This window comes from Heterocephalus glaber, unplaced genomic scaffold (genome assembly GCF_053883595.1).
Source record: "Heterocephalus glaber isolate CG9 unplaced genomic scaffold, H.glaber_assembly_v1.0 deba00001572, whole genome shotgun sequence".
Lineage (NCBI taxonomy): Eukaryota > Metazoa > Chordata > Mammalia > Rodentia > Bathyergidae > Heterocephalus > Heterocephalus glaber.
Window position 1 is genome coordinate 24,825,723 of NW_028258357.1, and position 21,801 is coordinate 24,847,523.

The 21,801-nt window shown below is 51.8% G+C and overlaps 1 long non-coding RNA gene across 1 annotated transcript; it reads right to left on the reverse strand.

Annotated features, from left to right (window-relative positions):
• Positions 1-350: 350 nt before the first annotated feature.
• LOC101713563 (uncharacterized) lies at positions 351-19,942 on the reverse strand. Its single transcript, XR_015443608.1, has 4 exons — positions 19,630-19,942; positions 8,131-8,612; positions 4,458-4,600; positions 351-1,801 (listed from the first exon to the last, which is right to left on the reverse strand). It is a non-coding gene; the product is annotated as an uncharacterized LOC101713563 (long non-coding RNA).
• Between the last annotated feature and the right edge of the window lie 1,859 nt (positions 19,943-21,801).

Consider the following 21,801-nt stretch of genomic DNA (forward strand, 5'->3'; position numbering starts at 1 on the left):
TCACTGCCTCGCTCATCCCTGCCACTGTTCAGAAGCACAAGTCATATTTTACTCTCGCTTCACTCATGCAGACACCGAGGCCCAGGGAGGACAAATAGCCTGCTGACGGTGACCCCACCAGCGAATGGCGGAGATGGCACCCTATGTTTACCTCCCAAACTCAACAGCTCTGCAACACCACCTTCCTCTGCCCTCCACTAGAATTTTTAGTATCAAGAATATTTGGAGCAGAAAACACATCATTTTCTCAACACGCACATACTGACACCTCGCATGCTCTGCAGAAAGTACACATTTATACCATGATCTTTGTGCAAACATTCTCACTCTGAGGTCTCTTCCAGTTTCATCCTGTGAATAACATATTTACTTTGTGGTCAGAGACTAGCTTTGTGACCTCATTTATCTTAACATTATGTCAGACACATTTTTGTTTCTGTGATCTTCAGAATCACTTTTTAATAACCATGTAATACCTCAGTGAGTGGCCATGTGATAATTGAGTAAACTTCCTTAACGATTTCCATTGCAGAAAGGCATTCCCATCTTTCCATACTACAGTGGTACTTCGGTTCACGGTCTGAAATCCTTCTAAGATTCTTCGGAAGACGGCCACAGTCGTGTTTGTCTCCTGATGCAGAATTCATGAACAGAAGCAGAATTTGCTGAACGCTTGTGTGTGTGAGCCCACTGTCTGTGAACAGAAGCATCTGCACACCAGGATGTTACACTGTAGGACATGCGGGCTGGCTGACTTTCAGGCAGGTCAGGAATTTCTCCTTTTCTGCTGAGTTATTTCCTCATTTTCCGCACTGATGAAGAGAAATGCAGCGCTGTCGGGTATGAAGAGCTCATGGTTCTGAATGTGTCCTGCTGAATGGCCAAGCAAGAGTGTTTTTCTAACTTGCCCCACTCCACAGTCCATGGGGCGTTGGATAACACCAGCCACACCGGCCACTCTGTCTCCCCAGGTGTTAGAGATAAAGTGAAAAGGCTGTGTTTTCTTTTGATAGCCAGTGAGGCTGAACGTTTGCTGGTGTTAATGTCTGCTGTGCTTCCTCACCATCAGTTTTCACCCCCTGATTTAGGAGCCTCGGCTGGTGTGAGCTTGGGCGTCTGGGAGCTGGGGTCCCCCTAAAGGGAGGCTTTGTGTGGACAGGTTTCTGTGAAAGCACTTCCCTGTGCAATCAGGCTCCCTAAGACCCACAACAACGTCTTAGAGCACTGGGGCAGGGAAGCCACAGGGTGAGGGTCCTGATGGGGCTGTCAGGGGAGGTGTTCTTACTGAGATTTACTGGGCTCGTTCCAGGCTGCAGATTCATTTCTTAGCCCAGTTTCCCCATGTGCCCTGAATAACAGAGCTGTGCAAACCAGTGTCACCTGGACATGGGAACCAACTGAAATCGGGCTTTAAAAAAATACCCACAACCTCATATAGTCACTTGGTCCTTACATATGCTGAGCCCCAAGTCACTCCTGTTTATCACCCTTAAATCCATGTGCACACACATGCACAAGCACACACCACGGTGGTTTAAGAGACAAAGAACCTCCCTGAGTCCTTCTAACCAGTCACAGGGGATAAAGATGTGGACAGACAAATAAGACCCAGAAAAAATTAATGTTTTTCTTAAACATTACTTCAGATCTAATAGGATTTTAACTGGATGGTGCATGAGAAAATGAGAGACTCCGAAGTAGGAGCTGAGTAGTTGACACTTCCTCCCACTGCCACCTTCTTGAGTGAGGAGGTCTGGGGATTTAATCGGGTAGCTCAGAGGAAGTGGAAAAGACCAGGCATCTGCAGTGGAAATCAAGGGGAAAACCAGTCAGGATGCTTAGTGACTCACGTCTGCAGCCTGGTCTTCGAAGGCAGCTCAACCCTGCCCACTCTGAGTGATGCTCTCACGGGCAGTGCCTGGGCATGGTGGGCCGAGTCCAACCAGCACTTCTAAAGGACAGGTCCACACCATGTCGAGCCCCTCGGGGGAGCCAGGCAGAGGAGTTTCAGCCTGGAGCACCTGGCTGCAGATCAGCGCAGCCGGTCCTGACCTCTGTCTGGGTCAAAGCCTGGAGCATTGTAGGCTGCTACTGGGGGCTTCACCCAGGCATTGTCCTGCTAGATTTCCACTCAGTGAACACTCTGGGGGCCTACTGTGTGCTGGCACTGGCCTTGGGATCCAGGCTGCATCAGTAGATAATATACAGTCCTGACCTCAGTGTGCTGGAGGGAGAAGAATTTTTTTTAAAGTGAAATACTGCACAATATTAGACAAACCGTGACCGGAGGGCAGCGTCTGTGGTGTGGTGACTGGGGTGTAGTGCCAACTTGTTTGGCTTCGGGATCTCCCCGGAGGTTGAGAGAGCTTCTTCTGGGAGTGTTCAAGTGGGTCGTGGAGGTGTGACCTGCGTACTCTATCTGTCCGTAGCCCACTTCCTGGCTGGCACTGTTCCCCTGCTCTACTCCCTGACCACCATATAGCTCTGCCCCTCCACACCCTTCCACCATGAGGACCCTGCCTTGGAGCTAGCTGACCATGGACTGAATCGCCTTAAAATGTGAGCTAAATTAAACCCCTCCTCCTTTAAATTGTGAGTGTTGAGTATTGTGTCCCAGCAACGGGAAAGCTAACTGAAACAGATTTTTATACCAAAGAAATGGGGTCATTGCTGCGACTATACCCAACCGTGTAGTTTAGAAGCCTTTGGAACTGGTTTGTGGGAGGAATTTGGAATGATTTGGAGATGTGAGGTAGAGAAACCCTAGAATGCTGTAAATAGAGCTTGATGGGTAATTTTGGTAGGAACTCAAAAGACTAGAATACTAATAGGAATGTGAAAAATAAAGGCCAGGTTAAGAGAGTTTTCAGATGGGAACAAGGACTCCAGTGGTAGTTAGATTAGAGGTTATGTGTATTACGATATGCTCTGGTGGAAATTTTGTCTACATTTTGCCCATATCTTTAGGGTCTTCAGGATGAGGAACTAATTTATATGATAGAGGAAATTTTATAACTGCCTAACATTCAGGTTGTGACATGGATACTGCTTGCTGCTTTTAACCAGATTTATAATGAGAATTAAGAGCAAAAGGCATAGGGCTGGGGATTTAGCTCAGTGGTTCCACTGCCTGCCTCGCAAGAGCAAGGACCCAAGTTTGATCCCTGGTACCAAAAAAAAAAAAAAGGAAAGGCAGAGCAGAAATTTTTAATTTTAGGGTCAAAAGGAATCATGTAAATCGGGGGGAAAGTAACTATAGTTGCTGAAGAGAATATCACTAAAAATAAGCTGAGTACTTTGCATCAGAACAATAAGAATGATGTCTTGAGGGCACCTGAGGAAATGGCCAGACCCCACCTGCCACATGCTCATAGGTATAAAAGGGTAAGCTCTTTTAAAATATTTTGTTTTGAGAGGAGAGCCCCAGTGTGCCCTTCTCATTCTGAGCTACCTAAGGAAGCATTCCCCAAAGTTCAGCCATTCTGGCAGGGGCCTGGCTACTGGTCAAGCTGGCCTCAGGCTCTGGCATCACCCGCACGGTGCTGGTTTTTCAGGCCTGCAGAATGTAAGAATTATGGGGTCAGAGAGGCTGCCACCCAGATTTTTTAAAGGCCTAGGAAGTCAGACAAAGAGTCCCTAGGGCAGGGTGTGACACTTTGAAGCCAAAGGTGCAGTGGAGAACCCAGGAAGGCAGAGATGCCAGGAGTACCTGCTGAAGAGAGCTGCAGGCCTCAAGCAGAACAGCCCAAGGGAGACCAGGTGGGCTGCACCTGAAGGAGGCCTCTCAAACACTCACCTCACAGATGCCAGACAGGCAGCTTCGGGACATAAGGTTTGCTGTCTTACTTTGATCCTATTCTTTTCTATCCCTCTATTCCTTCATTTTGGAATAGGAATGTTTACCCTGTGCCATTGTACCTTGGGAATATGCAACCTATTTTTCAATTTTACAAAGTTTCATAGCTAAGAGTTTGATTTGAGTCTCAGAAGAAATTCTTACTTGGACTTTGGAAAAATGCCAGAACCATTGAGTCTTTGGGGAAGGGATTGTTGAGTTTCTTGTGCACAGGTGGTTAAATTTGTGAGGGAGAATTATGAAACTGGTGTCTACTCTTGGCAATTAGTGGGGTTGGGTGTGACAGTTCGGGTGCAGTGTGGACCCGACTGGCTTTGGGGTCCCCCAGGGGATTGGTGGAGTGCACTTCCGGGTGTGTCTGGGTGTGTCACAGAGATGTGAGTCAGGCTGCTATACTGGCCCAATGCCTGGCTGGCACAGTTCTCCAGTTCCGGCTACTAACTAAGCATCTTTGCTCCTCCCTTCCCTTTTGCCATGATGTTCCTGCCTTGGAGCCAGCTGCCCATGGACTCAATTGCCTTAAAATGTGAGCCAAATTTAACTTCTCCTTTAAGTTGTAGGTGTCAGGTATCATGTCCTGCAATGGGATAGCTGGCGATACCTGTGGGGAATGCTCTGGAAAAGCTTGATTTGTCCTTGAAACAACTGAGGCTCAGAGGCTTCTCTGGATGGATCACACAGCTCACACCTGGTGGAGCTGCCATCCGATGTGCCTTCTCCATCCCACCAGGCATCGGTTTTCTCCTGGGTAAAGTAGGAAGAATTTTAGTCACTTCATAGGCTTATGGTGGCATCAAATTAGAAAACACCTATGAAGGAAATTGAAAAAATTCAATAAATGTTATTTACAGTTATGATTACTATTGCTATTGAGCTATGATGTGCTATCCCATAGGTTTGGAAGGCTAAAAGGAAATGGAGGGTGAGAGAGTCAAAGTGTAGATGCAACATGATCCGTTTCTCTGATTTACTACCTATGATATATCAATAATCAATAAAAACACATTGAAGAGAGCCAGGGATTTAGCCTAGTGGTTCCGGCACCTGCCTGGCAAGTGCAAGGTCCTGAGTTCGATCCCTGGTACAAAAAAAAAGAAATCCTGCCCAGAGAGGAAGTACTGAAAAGGTCCACACAGGCAGGATTACCAAGGGCTTTAGAGTCCCTGTTTAAAACACATTGAAGGACTCCACCAAAAGTCTTCTAGACTTAATAACTGAATTCAGTAAAGTAGCTGGATACAAGGTCAATACACAAAAATCAATAGCTTTCCTCTACACGAACAAAAGACTCACTGAGAGAGAAACAGGGCAAATAATTCCTTTCACAGTAGCATCTAAAAAACTGAAATACCTAGAAATCAACCTAACTAAAGAAATCAAAGACCTCTTCTCTGAAAACTACAGCACTCTGAAAAGAGAGATTGAAGATGATATCAGAAAATGGAAAGACGTCCCCTGCTCCTGGGTAGGAAGGATCAACATAGTGAAAATGGGGCCGGGGATTTAGCTCAGTGGTTTCGCCACCTGCTGTGCAAGCACAAGGACCCAAGTTCAATCCCCGGTACCAAAAAAAAAAAAAAAAAGAAACACTAACATAGTGAAAATGGCCAGACTTCCAAAACTATTATATAGATTCAATGCAATCCCAATTGAGATCCCAGCAACATACTTCATGGACCTTGAGAAAACAATCCAAAAATTCATTTGGAACAAGAAGAGACCCAGAATAGCAAAAGCAATTCTAGGTAACAGAGATATGGCAGGGGGTATCACAATCCCCAACTTGAAACTATACTACAAAGGTACTGTGATAGAAACAACATGGTACTGGCAAAGAAACAGACCTGAGGACCAGTGGAACCGATTAGAAGATGCAGAAACAACTCCAGACACACTCAGCCACCTCATCTTCAACAAAGGAGCCAAACACCCTCAATGGAGGAAAGATAGCCTCTTTAATAAATGGTGCTGGAAAAATTGGGTTTCAACTTGCCAAAGATTAAAACTAGACCTATATCTCTCACCATGCACTAAACTAAAATCCAAATGGATTAAAGATCTAAATATTTAAATAGAAACGCTGAACCGGGTGGAACAGGGGTTAGGTAGAACTCTTGAAGACATTGGTGTAGGAAAAGCTTTTATGAACAAAACCTCAGTTGCCTGTGAACTAGCACAAACAATCAACAAGTGGGATCTCTTCTTATTAAAAAGCTTCTGAAAAAAATAAATAAATAAAAATTAAAATTAAAAAAAAATAATAAAAATAAAAAGCTTCTGCACAGCAAGAGAAACCACCAGCAGTCTGAAGAGACAACCCACAATGTGGGAAAAAATCTTCACCTGCTATTCCTCAGACAAAGGCCTACTATCTCAAATCTATAAAGAATTTTAAAAAATCAGACCTCCCAAATTTAAAGACCCAATGCAAAAATGGGCATCTGAAATGAACAGACATTTCTCAAAGAAGTAGAAATAGCAAATAAACATATGAAAAAATGTTCAACATCACTGGTCATTCAAGAGATGCAAATGAAAACAACACTGAGATTCCACCTCACCCCAGAAAGAATGGCTGCTACGAAGAAACTGACCAATAACAAATGCTAGTGGGGCTGTGGGGAAAGAGGAACCCTGCTCCACTGCTGGTGGGAGTGCAGACTGGTGCAACCACTGTGGAAATCAGTATGGAGATACCTCAAAGAACTAGGACTGGAAGTCCCATTTGACCCAGCTATTCCCCTGCTGGGGATCTTCCCCAAAGAATTAAAAGAATCACACCACAGTGCACCCATATATGTGCACCCATGTTCATAGCAGCACAGTTTGTGATAGCCAAAACTTGGAAACAGCCCAAGTGCCCATCAACTGGAGACTGGATAAAGAAGATGTGGTTTTTTTATAAAATGGAGTACTACTCAGGCATAAAAAATGAGAAATTAGAGACTTTTATATCTAAATGGATGCACATTGAAGCGATACTCTTAAGTGAAATAAATAGGACACACATATGTAAATACCAAATAGTTTCTCTGGTGTGAGAAACTTAAAGTGTAAATAAGGACTAAAAGGTATAATAGGTAATGTGAAATAGGAAGAAAAGGGGCAAAGGGGAAGAGGAAGTGGGAGGGGTGGGGGAAAGGAAAGAAGGGAATGGGATTAATATGAGAAAATGGAAAAATAGGAACAAAATCTTTGTAAATAGGGAGGAATGGAGGGGTTGAAGGGAGGGCAGGGAAGGGGGAAAAATAAGAACCAAGAGAGACTATGTAAAGGTGCAAATTTCCAATGATGAATGTCACTATATTGTACACCTAAAATGTACCAATGATTAAAATGAATAATTGATAATGTGAAATAGGAAGAAAAGGTCCAAAGGGGTAGGGGTAGTGGGAGGGGCAGGGGAAAGGAAAGAAGGGAAAGGAGAAATGATGAGAAATGGAAAAAATGGAAACAAAGTCTTTGTAAATAGGGAAGGGTGGAGGGCGTGAAGGGAGGGCTAGGAATGGGGAAAAATAAGAACCAAGATGCATTATGTAAAGGTACAATTCCCAATGAGAAATGTAATTGTGTTGTATACCTACAATGTACCAATAAAAGAATTTAAAAACACACACATTGAAGGCCTTCTGCACACATAGCACCGTGAGGGTCTAGGAACATACCAATGAGTAGAACCAATGGATCCTGTACTCTGCGTCAGTCATAACCCACCAATTTCACATTCCTGACTGGTAAAGAATGCTCCTCCATGCTACAAGCAAGCGTGTGGGGCCTGGGAGCGGGAGGCTGGGAGGCTGAGTGCTGAGGGTGGAGCAGGAGGTCCAGGCAAAGGCAAAAGCATTGAGGAAGGCTGTCAGGTGGGAGGCAAATGCTGTTGAAGGCCAAAGCAGCTGGAGCAGAGGGTTCGAGGGCAGGGGAGCAGGAGCAGGACCCACGTGTTGTGGAGGAGGCAGGTGGTGAGGAGCAGCAAGGGCTCGAGGGCCACGCACCACCTAGGGCTCTCGGTGACTCTCCGTGTTGGGGCAGGAGGAAAAGAGGCAAAATGAGTCAGGCAGGGCTACAGGAGGACACTGCTGTGGTGGCAGACGGAGAGGAGGGAGCTTGGACCGGCAGCTGGCAGGAGGTGGAGCACCTGGAAGGACAGGTGACAGGCGGCAGTGGAGCGAAGGCCCACCCCCACCTCTGCCCCATCTGAGCAACCCAGAATCCATCCTGTCACCTGCCTGTGCTGCCTGCTGAGCCCCGGCGGACACTGGGCTCTTCGCGCTCACCTGGTGCCGAGGCAGCGTCCCTGTGTCCTGGGTGGGTGTGCACCAAGAACTGGGGAAAGGAAACGGTCGGGAGCCAGTCCAGGCTGAGTCTGTTCCCGTAAGTGCAGGGCCACTTGTCACCACTCCCAGAGGCTCAGGACGAAACCTTGCACCCGAGCCTCCCTCCTGTAGGAGCCAGTGGTGGGCGCTGCACTGGCAGAGGGTCCTCCACTTCTGCTCCAGGCAGCACCTCCTCCCTGCCCCTCCTCCTCCTCTGGCACCCAGAGCCCCTCCTCCTCGAATCTCTCTGGGGCCTGTGGTGCCCTGGAGGGGGCAGAAGGCAGAACGGCAGGCCACCTCATGTGCAGGCTCCTGCACCAAGCCATGGCTCGGACAGCATGACTCACGCCGGACTCCAGTGTCATTCACAGGTGAGGATTCCAGTCCACCCCAGTGGAGGAGGAGGTGCCACTCGTCATAGACCAGGTGTCCTAGAAGCCTGGCTGGAGAGGAAGGGAGAGAAACCAGACACACAGGGGAGAAGTCAGACAGCGGCAGGCATCAAAGGAAGCCCGACTCCGTCTGACAGCTCCGGGGCATGCGCATAACTTATAGCTCAGTCTGTCCACCCAAGTGCTAGACTGCTGGGCCCTTGGTCTTAGCCCTGGCTGTTCCCTGGGGGTGGGAACTTAGTCTCCAGCCAGTGGCTCCAACAGCCAAGTGCCACCCCCCATGGAGGAGCACAAGCCCGAGCCACCCGCACCTGAGGCAGGGAGGGTAGGACACGAGGCAGTGCACAGGCCAAGTCCGTGGGCCGCATGGGCTCAGGGGCACCTGCTGCAGAGCCATCACCCCAAACTGCATGTTGGTGCTGGGGAGGAACCTGGCCCTCCCTTGCTCCCCAATCTTGGGGGAGCGACTTCCCCTCACCATCCCAGCCTCTACTCTTCTGCGGGATGCTGAGCTCCCTCGAGTCGGACAGGCTGGAGAGATGCCATGGCCAAAGGCCGCAGCATGGAAAAGCTCTCACTCTGAGTCTTGGAGCTCACAGTGTGTCGGGAGTGGTGTGGAGGGCTCTGGAGGGACGTGGCCACCAGATATCCACCGTGGGGCCTCTAAAGTCTGTAGGAAGGAACCAGGGAGAGGAAGCAAGCGGAGTGGAGGGGGAGGCAGGGAAGAGAGGCAAGTGTCCTCAAGGGGCTACGGTGCTTGTCTTATTTCGACTCCCCAGATTCCCTAACACGGGCAGCAGCGAGGTCGCCGATGGCTGAGCCAGATGGAAAAGAATCTGCCAGAGGGGGTGGATGGACGGCGGGCCAGACTGATGTCTCAGGGCCCACTCGAGATGGCAGCAAAGGGGTCAGTGGTGACGCAGTGGTCGAGCAGCCAAGCACGGAGGACGGGAGAGATTCTAGCGGATCTGGCAGGAGGAGGTGGTTCCGCAGGAGCAGCTCTGGATCCCATGAGCTCCATTCCTTCCCGTGTCCTCCCGTCTGAGGGCTGGCAGGGCGGGAGGGGGTTAGAAGGAGCTCAGTGTCACACGCCGTCCCCACTTGGAATGTGACCCTGCCTACTCCGAGGCCAGCACAGGAGCTGATGGGGAGGGGGCTGCAGGGCTGCTGGAGCGGGACCCTGCTGGCGGTAGCTGAGGTGGGGGCTGGGCATTTTAGGGTTTTTCCCTTCTGATTCTTCCACCCCTACCTCTCCTAGAAAAGAGCAAAAGCTACAAGAAAATGGAGAGAAAAAGGAAGACAACTTATAACAGCCTCCAAATCCAAACAGCATCGCTCCATTTCAAAGCCAGTGCAAATTAGACTAAGCGGCTGCAGAAGCAGAATGGCAATCATAATTCTTGCAGTTCCCCCTGCCCGACACACATAATAGGGTTGGCAGGCACTCAAGGCAAAGAGGGGCCCACAGTGGGTTTCAGAGATCTGCAGGCCTCTTGCAGTGGAGAAGCTGGATTTCTGCACAGCCCCGGAGGAGGAGGGGTGTCTGGAGGAGCACAGGCCGGGTTCTCAGCTGGAGCAGGCCCTGGGCCTCCCGGGCTCAGCACTGCCTGGAGGGGACACTTGTCCCCAGGCGGGGCTCGGCTTGGGAGGGGCCCCAGACCCCAGGACCTTTGGGAAAGTGGAAGGATCTGAGGAGGCTCCAGAGGAGGCTGCCCACAGGGGTCCTGTTACCTTTGTCACAAGCAAGGGGACGGGAGGGGACCCTGCTGGGCACTGCCCTCCCCCTTGGAGTCCACCCAAGCTGCCCTGCTTCCGGGGAGGGAGGGTCCCAGAGCTCAGTGGCTGCCAGTCACACAGTGGGGATGCGAAGTCAGGGTTGAACCTGAGTCTTCCTAACTGCAAAGCTCACGCTCTCACCTGCCCCAGGGGCTGACAGCCCTTTTCCGTGAAGTCCCAGACTGTGACTATTTCCAGTTTTGCAGGCCTGAGAGTCTAAACTCTGTGGCTGAACCTCAAAAACATCATAAAGCCATAGGCAATATGCACATGAATGGACACAGCTGTGTTCCAATAAAACTTTATTCACAAAGCAGGCAGTGGGCTGGATTTGCCTTGTGGGCCACAATTGGCCAATCCCTATCCTACATCAGTATGATATTTTTTAAAAAAGACTATCAGAGACTCACAGGGGAAAGGCAATCTTAGGACTGCACCAAAGGCAACCAAAATAATAAACCTACTCATAAAGCAGCTTGCAAAAGGCTCAAGGGTTAGCACGCACATGTTTTCTGTAAGACCTCACCCCTACAGCGGTGGGGGGATCTGGGGCCAGTTACTGCGCTCTCTCCACCTGTCCTGACGTCAGACGGAGAAAGCAGCCACGTCTGCCTCGGTGTCCTGGGAAGACCTGAGCAGGGTCATTCTTGCAAAGCGCTCCGAGGCTCCGAGCAGAGCTGGCCCGTAACAGGCCCTCAGCAGACGCCCAGGGCTCCAAGGCCTCGGGGTGGGGCTGTCACCTGCCTGGCTCAGACCAGGACACCGGGTCTCTGTGTGGTGGCAGTGGCACCGCGCTCGTGCAGGAGGAAGCTGGGCTTCTCTGAGCTCCTTCTTATCCCACTGCACTGTGGGAGGAAAGAGACAGCCGGAGACAGCCCAAAGCCCGGGAGCAGAGCAGAGAGAGCGACTCGAGACCAAAGCCAGGGCCCCGTCCACCCGGTCGCCCACAGACCTGGAGGGCTCTCCACAGCGTCACCGGGTGCGGACCAGCCCCACTGTGACAGAAGCCACACTGCTATGTTTGATGAGCCTAAAAATTGTCGGGAGCAATGCTACATAATTTTAGGGAAAAGCATTTGGTTAGCCTAGGTCTGCCTACAGCCCAGCTATGGAATTCCGAGACTTAATTCCATTTGGGTCTCCAGTCACAGCTGAGACCTCAATGATCTGGTGATGCTGTGATTCTCCAGGACAAGAAACATCCTGGGAGCTGAAGAAATCCTGGGAGGAACAAACATTTACTCAGTTCCTCATTGTTCTTGGACTGTTACTGTCTTGTTTACCCGGATGTACTGAACTCTCTGCAAGTCATTTGTTACATCTGCTTCTCCCGATGTACTGAGTACTGAATAAAAGGTGCGGTAAGCTGGGGGCTTTCGTCTTTGCCACCCAGAGCAGCACTGATCAGACCCAAAGCTCAGCTTCTTCTCAGTCTCATTTTTCTACCTTTCCTGTAATTCGCCTTGTGCTGCCGTGGCTCGAAGGAGACTAGGACTTACTGCAGAGGTTCTAGTAACGTCCCCTTTCCCTGTTCCCTACAAACCATATTGTCTGGGCACTGTGCCTCATGCCTGTAATCCTAGCACTCTAGGAGGCTGGGGCAGGATGCACACAAGGTGGAGCCCAGCCTGGGCAACTTTGTGACTCAACCAGACTGATTCAAAATAAAATAATTAAAAATCTGGGAATGTGGCTCAGTGAAAAAGCCCTGAGTTCAGTCTCTAGCACCGAAAAAAAAAGAGAAAGAAAGAAAAAGCCACCTGCTGTGACGGCTTGGGTGGCAGGTGACTGCCGTCTGCTGAGCGGGCCCTCGGCAGGAGAGGCAACGCAGGCAGCTGTCATTTCCAGAAGACAGCAAACCCGCCTGGGGTTCCAGTGTGTTGTGGGCGCCATGTCCAGTGCTCATGAGCAAAGTGGGCGGCCAGAAAGAGCTAAAGGGCTGTCATTCAGAAGGAAATGAAGAGGCTTTGAGGAATCCCTGACATGCTTGACTCCTGGCCCAGGTGCCTCCTTCCCATGTCTTCGGTGGGTGGATGTGAAGTCCTGTGCAACGAATCGCCACAGACTGGCTGGCTTACAAAAGCAGAAGCGCGTCTTCTCAGGGCTCTGGAGCCGGAAGTGAAGCTGGGAGTCGGCAGGGCCCTCTGCCAGGGTTCCGGGGAGCCTGCTGGACTTGGGCCACCCCGATGACGCAGGTGAGCTTCTCTCTTACAATTCTTACCTTAATTGCACTGCAAACAACCAAGCTTAGTTATACCTTAACTGAGGTCATGCTCATGGGGCTCAGGGGTTAGTTCAGGGGCGTGGCTCCTTTGAGCAGTGAGGGTTGTTCAGTCCACTGCAGGGTGTCTCACTGTCCAGTTCAGAATCACAGTGACGATTTCTGGCTCCAGAGGGCCCCTGGGCAGGACGGCATGGGGAGCATCTAATCTATGCCTCTCCACATCCCTCATTTTCCTGAGAAGTTCAGCAATTGCCCCACGCTGCTCTGCCTAGAGCCGCAGAGCCGACCCCGCGATCCGGCCCTACCACGGCAGCTCTCCCCTTGCGGTGTTCTGTGGCTCTGTCCAGTCCTGAGCCTCCCGCATCCCTGCCTGGTCTGACTAGGTCACCTGGTCAGCCCACGTGACTGTGTCTCACAGGTTGCATTGTGCTCCGCGCTGGGTGGAGCTTGTACTGTCAGGAGAACGCGGGACGAATCCAACTCCGTGTTGAACAGCTTTCAGAGAAAGCCTGGTTGATTTATTAATTCTGGTTCCTCTCTGCTCTGGTGCCAGCGTACAGGCATCCAAGCGGACACAGGGATCCAGGTGTGGGGGTGGAGGACAAGAGCCTTCAGTCCATGGCCCCCAAGGAGCAGACCCACCGTCGGGGACAGGCTGCCACAGCACAGAGAGGGCCAGCTGGCCGGAGCTCACTGCCAAGCCTCTGGAGCTTCACAAAAAAGTTACATTGCAACACTATGTAAGCACATCTTTATGGAAAAGCAAATGACCGATCAATAAATATCAAAATGTCCACCATGCATTCCCATCATACATGTGGAGCTGAGAGTTGGAAGGAGTTTGCTGATCATTCTTTTGTTCACCCACCAACTAAGATGGGAATTTGGCCTGCAGTAAGTAAAATCATGTCACTGACACGCCTTATCGGAAGATGGAGCTGCAAGGACAGCAGGCAGGAGCACGCATCGCAGCTCTGAGCTGCAGAGCAAGACCTGGGCTGCAGAAAGCAGAAACGTCCCTCCAAAGGCCACTACAACACAACCGCAGGCCTGCACCTCGCTTTCAAACAGCTGCACTCTTCCTGTGCACATGGGGTGATGGCCTTTCGCTCGCTGCCGTCACCAAGAAATCCCCATGGAGTGAGCAGCCACACACAGCCACCAGTCTCCACAGTGTGGCACTGCCCCAGCATCAGGGGACCCAGCACATTCAGGTCACCCTGTCCCTGGGCAGTGGCAATTCCCTCTGGGCAGGGGAGCTTTGTGCCAGCTGATCTCCATGGTTCCTGCTGGCCCCATCAGGCCCGGTTCTGTGATCTTTGTTCAAAGCCGTACATCTTGTCAAACTGCACTGGAACTGGAGCCATGGCAGCCTCGTGGGGCTGCTGAGAGATGAACACACCCTTCACCCAAGAGTGCTGGCCAGTCGAGTGGAGGCAATGGGGCCTGCCCACCACCAAAAAAGTAGGAAAGCAACTAAAGAGGGAGACAAAAATACAGTTATGTTGCTTTATGACCACCCTAAGTAAGATGATAGATGCCCTCAGTAACGGGTCAGCAAGTGACTGTCCAGAAGCCAAGTCAGCGTCCAGCTGCTTCTGTAAATAGCTTTCCCAGACCGCAGCCTGGGTGTGGTTGAGCTCTGGATGGCCACCTTCCCTCCAACCTGGAGTTTGGTAGTTGCTGCAGAAAGTGTCTCCTTCACAGGGCCTCAACCCTCACATTCTTTCCCTCCACAGACAGCGTCCTGGGCCCTGCTCAGGGTGCCATGGGTGTGTCTTCAAAGGAGGCTGCCTCCTATGGGCCTCAGCAACCTGGGAAGGCCCGGAAAAGGGGCTTTGGAAGGGGCCCTAAGAAGCGGGCCAAAAATGCAGAGGCAAAAAAGAAAAGTCTCAAAACCATGGTGCCCAGAGCTGGAGGAGCCTTCAAGCCACCTGCCCTCGGGACGGGGTGCTTCAGTCACAGCTGGTAGACAGGCGCCTGTGCAGACAGCTGGGGCTCTGGTGGGGAGGACGCTCCCAAGCTGAGCCCTACGCCACAGAGCCAGCCCTGGGCCCCACATCTCTCTGAGAGGCTGAGGTCAGCTTCCCAGGGACTTCACTCAGGTCCTCTTCCTGTCACCCACACGCACTGGGAAGAGACAGCACTAGTTTTGAAGACCTCTCCCCACCAGCTGCATCCTCACAGAACATGACTCCCTCCTCCAGTCACGCACTCCCCTGTGATCCCCACTCCAGGACGGCACCGTGAGCCAGCGAGCCAGCCTCGCCGCCACCCTGGGGTCCCTCTGCGCCTCATCGCCCTGTCAGTCCCCCTCACCTTCCTCCCTCCAGTGTGGTTCCTGGGATGGGGCCCTGCTTGTGGCCTCTCGGAGCCCTTCACCTAAGTCCCAGATTCCCCTTTCACATCTCCCTGAGCCCCGGCTCCCTCGTGGTTTAAGAACAGCCTGTGGGCCAGGCGTGGGGGTGCACACCTGTAATCCCAGCACTCAGCACGCTGAGGCAGGAGGAGCCGTGGGAGTCCAAGGCCAGCCTGAGCTACACAGTGAGACCCTGTCAAAACAAAAAAACCAGCCTGTGGGATCGCCACTGCTGATCGCCCAGGACGTAGCTAACATTCAGTAAAGGGTGCTTATCGTTATACTCCAGGTGACTGCTTCTGCTAACTGAAGTCCAATACCACGGGCAATTGGTCTCCAAAGCAAGCTCTACTCTTTGCTAAAATTCCTTTCGTCTGTTCCCATAAAAATCTTCCATCTCTTTTTCTGGGAAACACAGAGACCTAAGTCACCCCCGCAGAGTTCTGAATGCGGCTGTGCACCACTTCTCCGCTCACGGCTCTTGGTGCTCACTCGGCCCTCGCGGGCTCCGTCTGCTGTGCTGCTCCCAGCCTGGCACCGCCTTGACCTCCTCTCGCTCCTGACTGCTCGGGGCAGCACTGTGGGCTCTGCTCAGTGCCTGGCTCCTTCGCCTCTTTCTGCCGTCACATAGCCTCGCCATTCACCAACAGGTTTCTGCAGCCAGGGCAGCCGGGGGCTCTCAGGTCCTGGGAACCATCCTCCACTGTTTCTGTCCTTCTGTCCTGGGTAGCTCCGCAACACAAGCTTCCCTTCTCCACAATGCAGTTTTCCAAATATTTAACCCAAAACTAAAACCACTCCAAATGTGAGTCCAGTAACTGAGCCAGAGAAAGAGCTTGGGTGGATGTGAAGTTAGAGAGGTTTACAACACTCTCAGTGTGGGTGGCAGAGAACAGCTCCCACAGACATCCATGTCCTGATCCCTGGCTCCTGTGACAATGGCTCTGCACAGCCTTGAGGCCTTTTCGGTGTGCTTCAGCTCGGGACTGTGACATGCAAAAAGTGCTTTGGATTATAGGCACAGGGCAATAAAATTGCACTTGCAAGTGAGTAGTTAAAAGCGGAAAATGGAGGCTGAAGAAGAGCTGTGTGTTGACCTGTTACTGGTGGCCTTGAAGAAGGAGGGAAGCTCCAGGACCTGCTCACTGTGGGCTCCTCCTTGACACGGGAAAGGCCGAGAGCTCCAGAGGGAATCCAGCCTGCAAACCCCTTGGCTTTAGCCCAGCTAGACCCATGTCCTAAACTAACCTGATAAGTTGGTGTTGTTTTTAAACCACTAAGTCTATGTGATTTGTTAAGGCAGCAACAGAAAACTAATGCACTCAAAGTAAACAGGCAAGAGCTTAGGAAGACCCAAAGAGAGGATCATCAAGAAACTGCATGGAGGTGAGGGTTTTGGGAAGCGGGAGAGGATAAGCTATAGAAAGGTTAGGGGAGATGAGAACCGATCCCAAGCCCTGACCTCTAGGTCCAGCTCCTCCAACACCCATAGCAGCAGCCCCATCCTCAGGAGGTATCTCTGAAGTAGAAACTGCCCCGCTTCCTGGCCTCATCCTCCCCTAGATCCCCATGACTTTCACAATAAAGTCAAACGTGCCTGCAAGGCATCTAGTACTGCTGAAGAACTGGACTGTAAACACTGTCTAAATGTCACTCGTTCAAATGTGTGTACAAATGGACACAGAATTACTGGCTGTCTGACGAGGAAGTGCTGCTAGTGGGAAGGCTAGGAGAGCAGCAGCACAAGGAAAGTGTCAAGCCCAAGGCTGAAGCCACTGCACGCTTGCACGGGGGCTGCACGGTCAAGGGGTGGATAGCAGAGGGTGGGGTTGGGATGGGGGTGTAGACAAGCAGAGGAGAAGGCATGATCAGTGTGGTGACGAGTCAGTACGACCCTTGTTTCTCATAATGTAGATTCAGATGGTTACACACAGAACTACTTATGAACACACGTGCACACCACTGCATATGCATGAGCGTTCATGCACTAGCCTCATTGCATGAGGAGCAATGGGCACATCTAACCCCAAACCTTGGTCATGCTACAGTAAAAGAAACCAAAGTTCCTGGGAGAAATGTCTGATACTAGGATTGGATTGGGAATTATACAAGATGAGCATGGAGAGTCTTGAAGTACCAGGAAGGAGGGGAGTGGAGACACACACACACACACACACACACACACACACACACGAGTGGGCAAGCCAAAGACCCAAAGGGACACTGGAGCCAACTGTTGGAAGAGGAACTGCCAAGCTGGGACCATTTGAGCAAAAATAAATAAGAATTGGACAATAACCCAAAGTATAAAAGAAATAGCCCTGTGTCCATACTGACGTGGATAAGTGATTGAATAAATGAGTAAATAGGGGAATAGACAAACCCCCCACACTGAAGAATTTCCAATGATTGATGCGGACACTGTGACCTCAGGGAGCTGGACCGTAATTGCCATTCTCTTCGTGGTGACTTTTGCCAAACAGCACAGCATGAGCAGCTAGGAAATGAGTCCCTGGACACCGAGGAACCTGACAGAAGCTGTCTGGGGCCAGATCAAGGCCAGCGTTGGCCAGCGTGATTTTCCTCTGAGCGCTCCCTTCCAGGGTCCAAACCCCAGCCTCATCGCTAGGGAAGCACCACGTGAACCCCAGCTGAGGGGAGTCCTCAGGATGGCACGGCCCTCAGAAGTGAGGAGATGGAGGAACTCTGACAGCTAAGCGTGACCCAAGGAACCAGGTGGCTCCTTGTTATACAGGATCCTGGACACAATCCTGAGACCGAGAGGGGACATTAACTAACAGCTAAGGGAATCTGAATAAAATACGGGTTTCCAAAAGTAAGAATGTATCGTGTCGGTTCATCAATTGTGGCAAATGAACCATAGTAAGGGAAGATAATAATGGAAGAAATGGAGTATGGGCGTCTTTTGACAGTTTTGCTATAAATCTAAAAGTACTACTAAGAAAGTTTCTTTGTAAAGCACCCAGAGGGATAGCAGAGAGACGAAAGGCTGTTTCCTCCCTCTCCCTGGTCTGAGGAAGCCTCGCCTTCCCAGCCTTCGTGGGCATTGCTTGGGTCAACCTCTTCCTCACACTGAGTTCGGGAGGAGGGAGCCTCTGGCCGCCACATTGGAGTCCAGAAGTGCTGCGGACCTGCCAGCCCCATGAGAGCCCACTGAGCACAGGCTGCCAGCACTGCCAGTCACGCTGGCCAGCACTGACCTGGATCTGACCCCAGACAGCACCTGTCAGGTTCCTCCGGATCCAGTGACTCCTTTCCTAGCTGCTCATACTGTGCAGCATGCGGCAGCCACTCCGGAGAAAGAGACTCTGTCCCTTCCTGCCCTCCAGAATCAGCTTGGAGCCTTCCTGTGCCCACAGGCTGTGTCTCACCTGAGAATGTCCAACACAGAGGACAGCAGAATTGCCAGAGGGAAGGACCCGGAGTCCCAACAGCAGCCTCAGGACCCCCACAGAGCCGCAAAGTAGGAAGCAGACCTGGATCTGCAGTGCAGGGCACTATTGGCCCTGTGCTTACACAGGTCTGAGTTGGGCTTCACACCATGGCAAGGCACCAGGATCTGGGCATGAGGGTCCGGACCAGAATCGCTGAGAGAAGCAGAGTTCGCCCTTGTTCTTCCCAGCCCTGTCTCCATCCGACCTCTGCTTCCCGGGTGAAGCGAGACCCCTCCTTTCTGGGTGGTCAGTACTGTGACAGGGGGCAGCAGGAAGGGAAGCAGCTCTGGGAATGCATCCCACACAGGCCTCCCTCCTCCATCACCCACTGCGTCCTGTCCCACCACAGTCACCGTGAGGCCAAGCTCAGGTCAGGCCACACTTCTGGCCCGGCGGCGAGTCTCACTGCTCTTCCCCCTCTGCCCTGCTCTTTGGCCTTGGTAGCCTTTCTGGGTAAGGGTGGCAGCTTCACAGACCCCAACTTTCCTTTGGATCTCAAAGTCTCACCTCAGAGGTAAAGAGCGGGATTCTTGACTGCCCTGAGGTCTGAGACACGCGCCCCAATTCAGCGGCCCCAGCACACATGTGGCATCATCCTCCTTTGTGCAGCTGCCTCCCCTCCTTCTCTGAACTCTTAAGTTGGAAGAACAGTGGGACTAATTCTTTCAATAATTTCAGGTCGTGGTCAGAGGTGGGGATGGGGGTGCAGAGGGACAGAGGGACATGCGGAGCAGGGCTCATCCTCTGGCCCTGGTGTCACTGCTTGCCTGGGTGTGTGGACTGTTCCGGGGAGCATGTCTGAGAAAACCAGGAGTGAGCTCAAGAGCCATTCTGCAGCATAAAGCCCTCCCACCATGGTGAGTAGCACTTGGAAGGCCAGCAGAAATTCCTTGGTATCTCTCTTGCTGCCCTGACCTATGCATTACACCCTAAATAAACCGTGGGGAGCAGCTCTCCAGGGCTTCCCCCAGGAGTCTGCATCTGAGATGGCCCCGCTGTCCTTCTGTCCAATGGGACATGCTCTGCTCCATCTCTGAGGTGCCTGGCTGTGAGTCCACTTGGTTAACGCTGCCAGGGTCCAGGCAGGAGCTAGGACGGCAGTGAGGGCAGCAGGGCTGGAGTCTGAGGGAGCTTGCACCATGCTTGCACAGATAACTTGCACCATTGTCTTAGTTTCTTAAGTCAGAATCTCCTCTGACTGCAATAATTCTCAATAACAGGCAGTAGCGAGTGTGGACAGTGGTAACTACTTACAGTGCCGGTGGAATGTGAAACCCAGCTCAGTGTGGACAGGGAAACAGGGCGTGCTGAGGAAAATGAAACCAGGCTCCGTCAGAGGACAATCGTGAACAAACTCAGCCAGGTCGCACACTTCTCAGAGAGCTTGGGCTCCAGGGGGCTGGGCCCAGGCCCAGAGCAGCAGCCAGGAGCAGAGTGCAAAGGCTGAGGAGAATCCAAGTCATGCTTGCTCGTGTGCCTTGAACCCCATGCAGGGAACCTGCAACCAAAATGCCTGCACTGGGCAGCTCTGAGCTCCGGTGAAGAGGGGTGAGGAAAGGCACAGAGCTGCCCTGATTGGAGGTCACTGGAGCAGCCAGGAGGTGGAGCACTTGTGAGCACTCAGGCGTGGTCACCTCGGTCCCTTCACAGCGCTGGGACCTGAACCCGTGTGCCCCTCCCCCCGCAGCGCCAAGTCTCGTGATCGAGGCCCCCGGGTGCCACCATCATCATCACCGCGTGGCGGATGACAAAGCTGGCATCCACACAGGGGGAAATGGAGTTGGGGCCTGGGCTGGGGTCTGGTTTCACTGTCAGGTTTTCTCACCCAGGCCCATGAAAACGCCCACCAGCCTCGTAAGAGTTTCCCACAGTTGAAGTGCAGATGACATTTTCAGCCCTCTTCCTTTTTGCTCACAGAGAGGTGTAGGCACAGTGTACCAGGCCAAGGAACAGACACAGACATGCCTGCAGCCGTGGTAGGTGCCTTTGTGAAGACTATTTGTATTAGCATGACACTGGCGTATCAGGAGGTGTTGGGCCTGGAGGGAAAAAGAGCAAGAGAAAAAGAAAGACATGGAGGGGCCCAGCTTCCGTTAAGGTGGCAAAAGACACCCTCCTGAGGCTGGGCACATTTCAGCACAGACGGCAAGGCGGGGGAGGAGAGCCAGGCAGACATAGGGCGAGGGGTCTCTGCAGAGGGAAGGGCCGGAGGTGAAGGTGCATGGGGGATGAAGCACCCTGCAATGCAGGAGGGACAACAGAGGTCAGAAAGGCTGGTGTGGAGGCCGCCAGTGAGGCCTCGGGGGAAAGAGGACAGGTGGGCACCTCAGGGTATGGTCCTGTGCAGCCCCCAGAATGAGTGTGGGAGACCAGAGTCCGGGAGGGTGTGGAACAGAGCAGCAGTGGGAGCAGATTCAGACTTTGTCTCGTTTGGGTTTTGGGTTTTCCTGAGGCTGGTCTCAGCCACCGGGCAGTAAGAGTGGTGTCCACGGGGGCAACCACATGATGGGGGTGGACTAGAGAGAGTCCCGTGGCCCCTAGAAAGCTCTTGGAGACCTTCAGGGGCAGCTGTGGTCACAGGCGCCCCTTCTCAGGGGCGGAAGACTGTCTCCATCTTCGTCCAACCCCGGGATCTGTCAGCGGATTGACCATAGAAGGGGCTGGACGTCTACACAACTTCATTTTTCTCTGAGATTTCCTTCCACACAGGGATAAGAAAACCAAAAACACACACCTGAGCCATGTGGAAGAAAATGGGACCCTCTCCTTTAAGAAGGGAGATGGATTTAATCAGCAAATTGCTCTGCTATCTGGAATTGTTTTGCTCAGCATTACGCATCTCAAATCAGATTGCATTTCTACATCATGCTGTTCTTCCCAACTCCCTAAACTGCTTGGCATCCAAGGAGAAAAGCGATAACAGCTCAGGGACTAAACTTTCCTTGGGCTTCAGATCTTGCTTTTCTCTAAGGGACGATTCACACTGGGTCTTTTTGCACGGGTTTGGTTCTGTGAAACGTGCCAGGCAGCTGCTGGTCACAGCCACTGAGCTGTTCTGTGCAGGCGTTCAGGTCTCCAGGCCTCAAAAGCTGATTACTTCACCTTCTGATGGTTTTGTTGATTTCTGTCCTTGCTTGTTTAATTTCTGGCTTTTGGTTCTGGGTGGGGGGAGGTTAAGCACATTGCTGTGCCTTGGGTTTTACTGATGATTATTTTTGACACTGGGAATTTCATGAAATGACTGGTTAGGATGTTATTGCTCTTGGATTTCAGATTAAATTCGGAGTATGTCACTCACTTGCTCAGTATTCGCTGACCACCTGCAACGCCCATGGTGCTGCCTGCTGAGTTCACAGGAGGGAGCACAGCTCCGGCTCCAGGGACGCTTCCGGGCTGGGGACCAGGCACCACGGCACAGGCCATTCA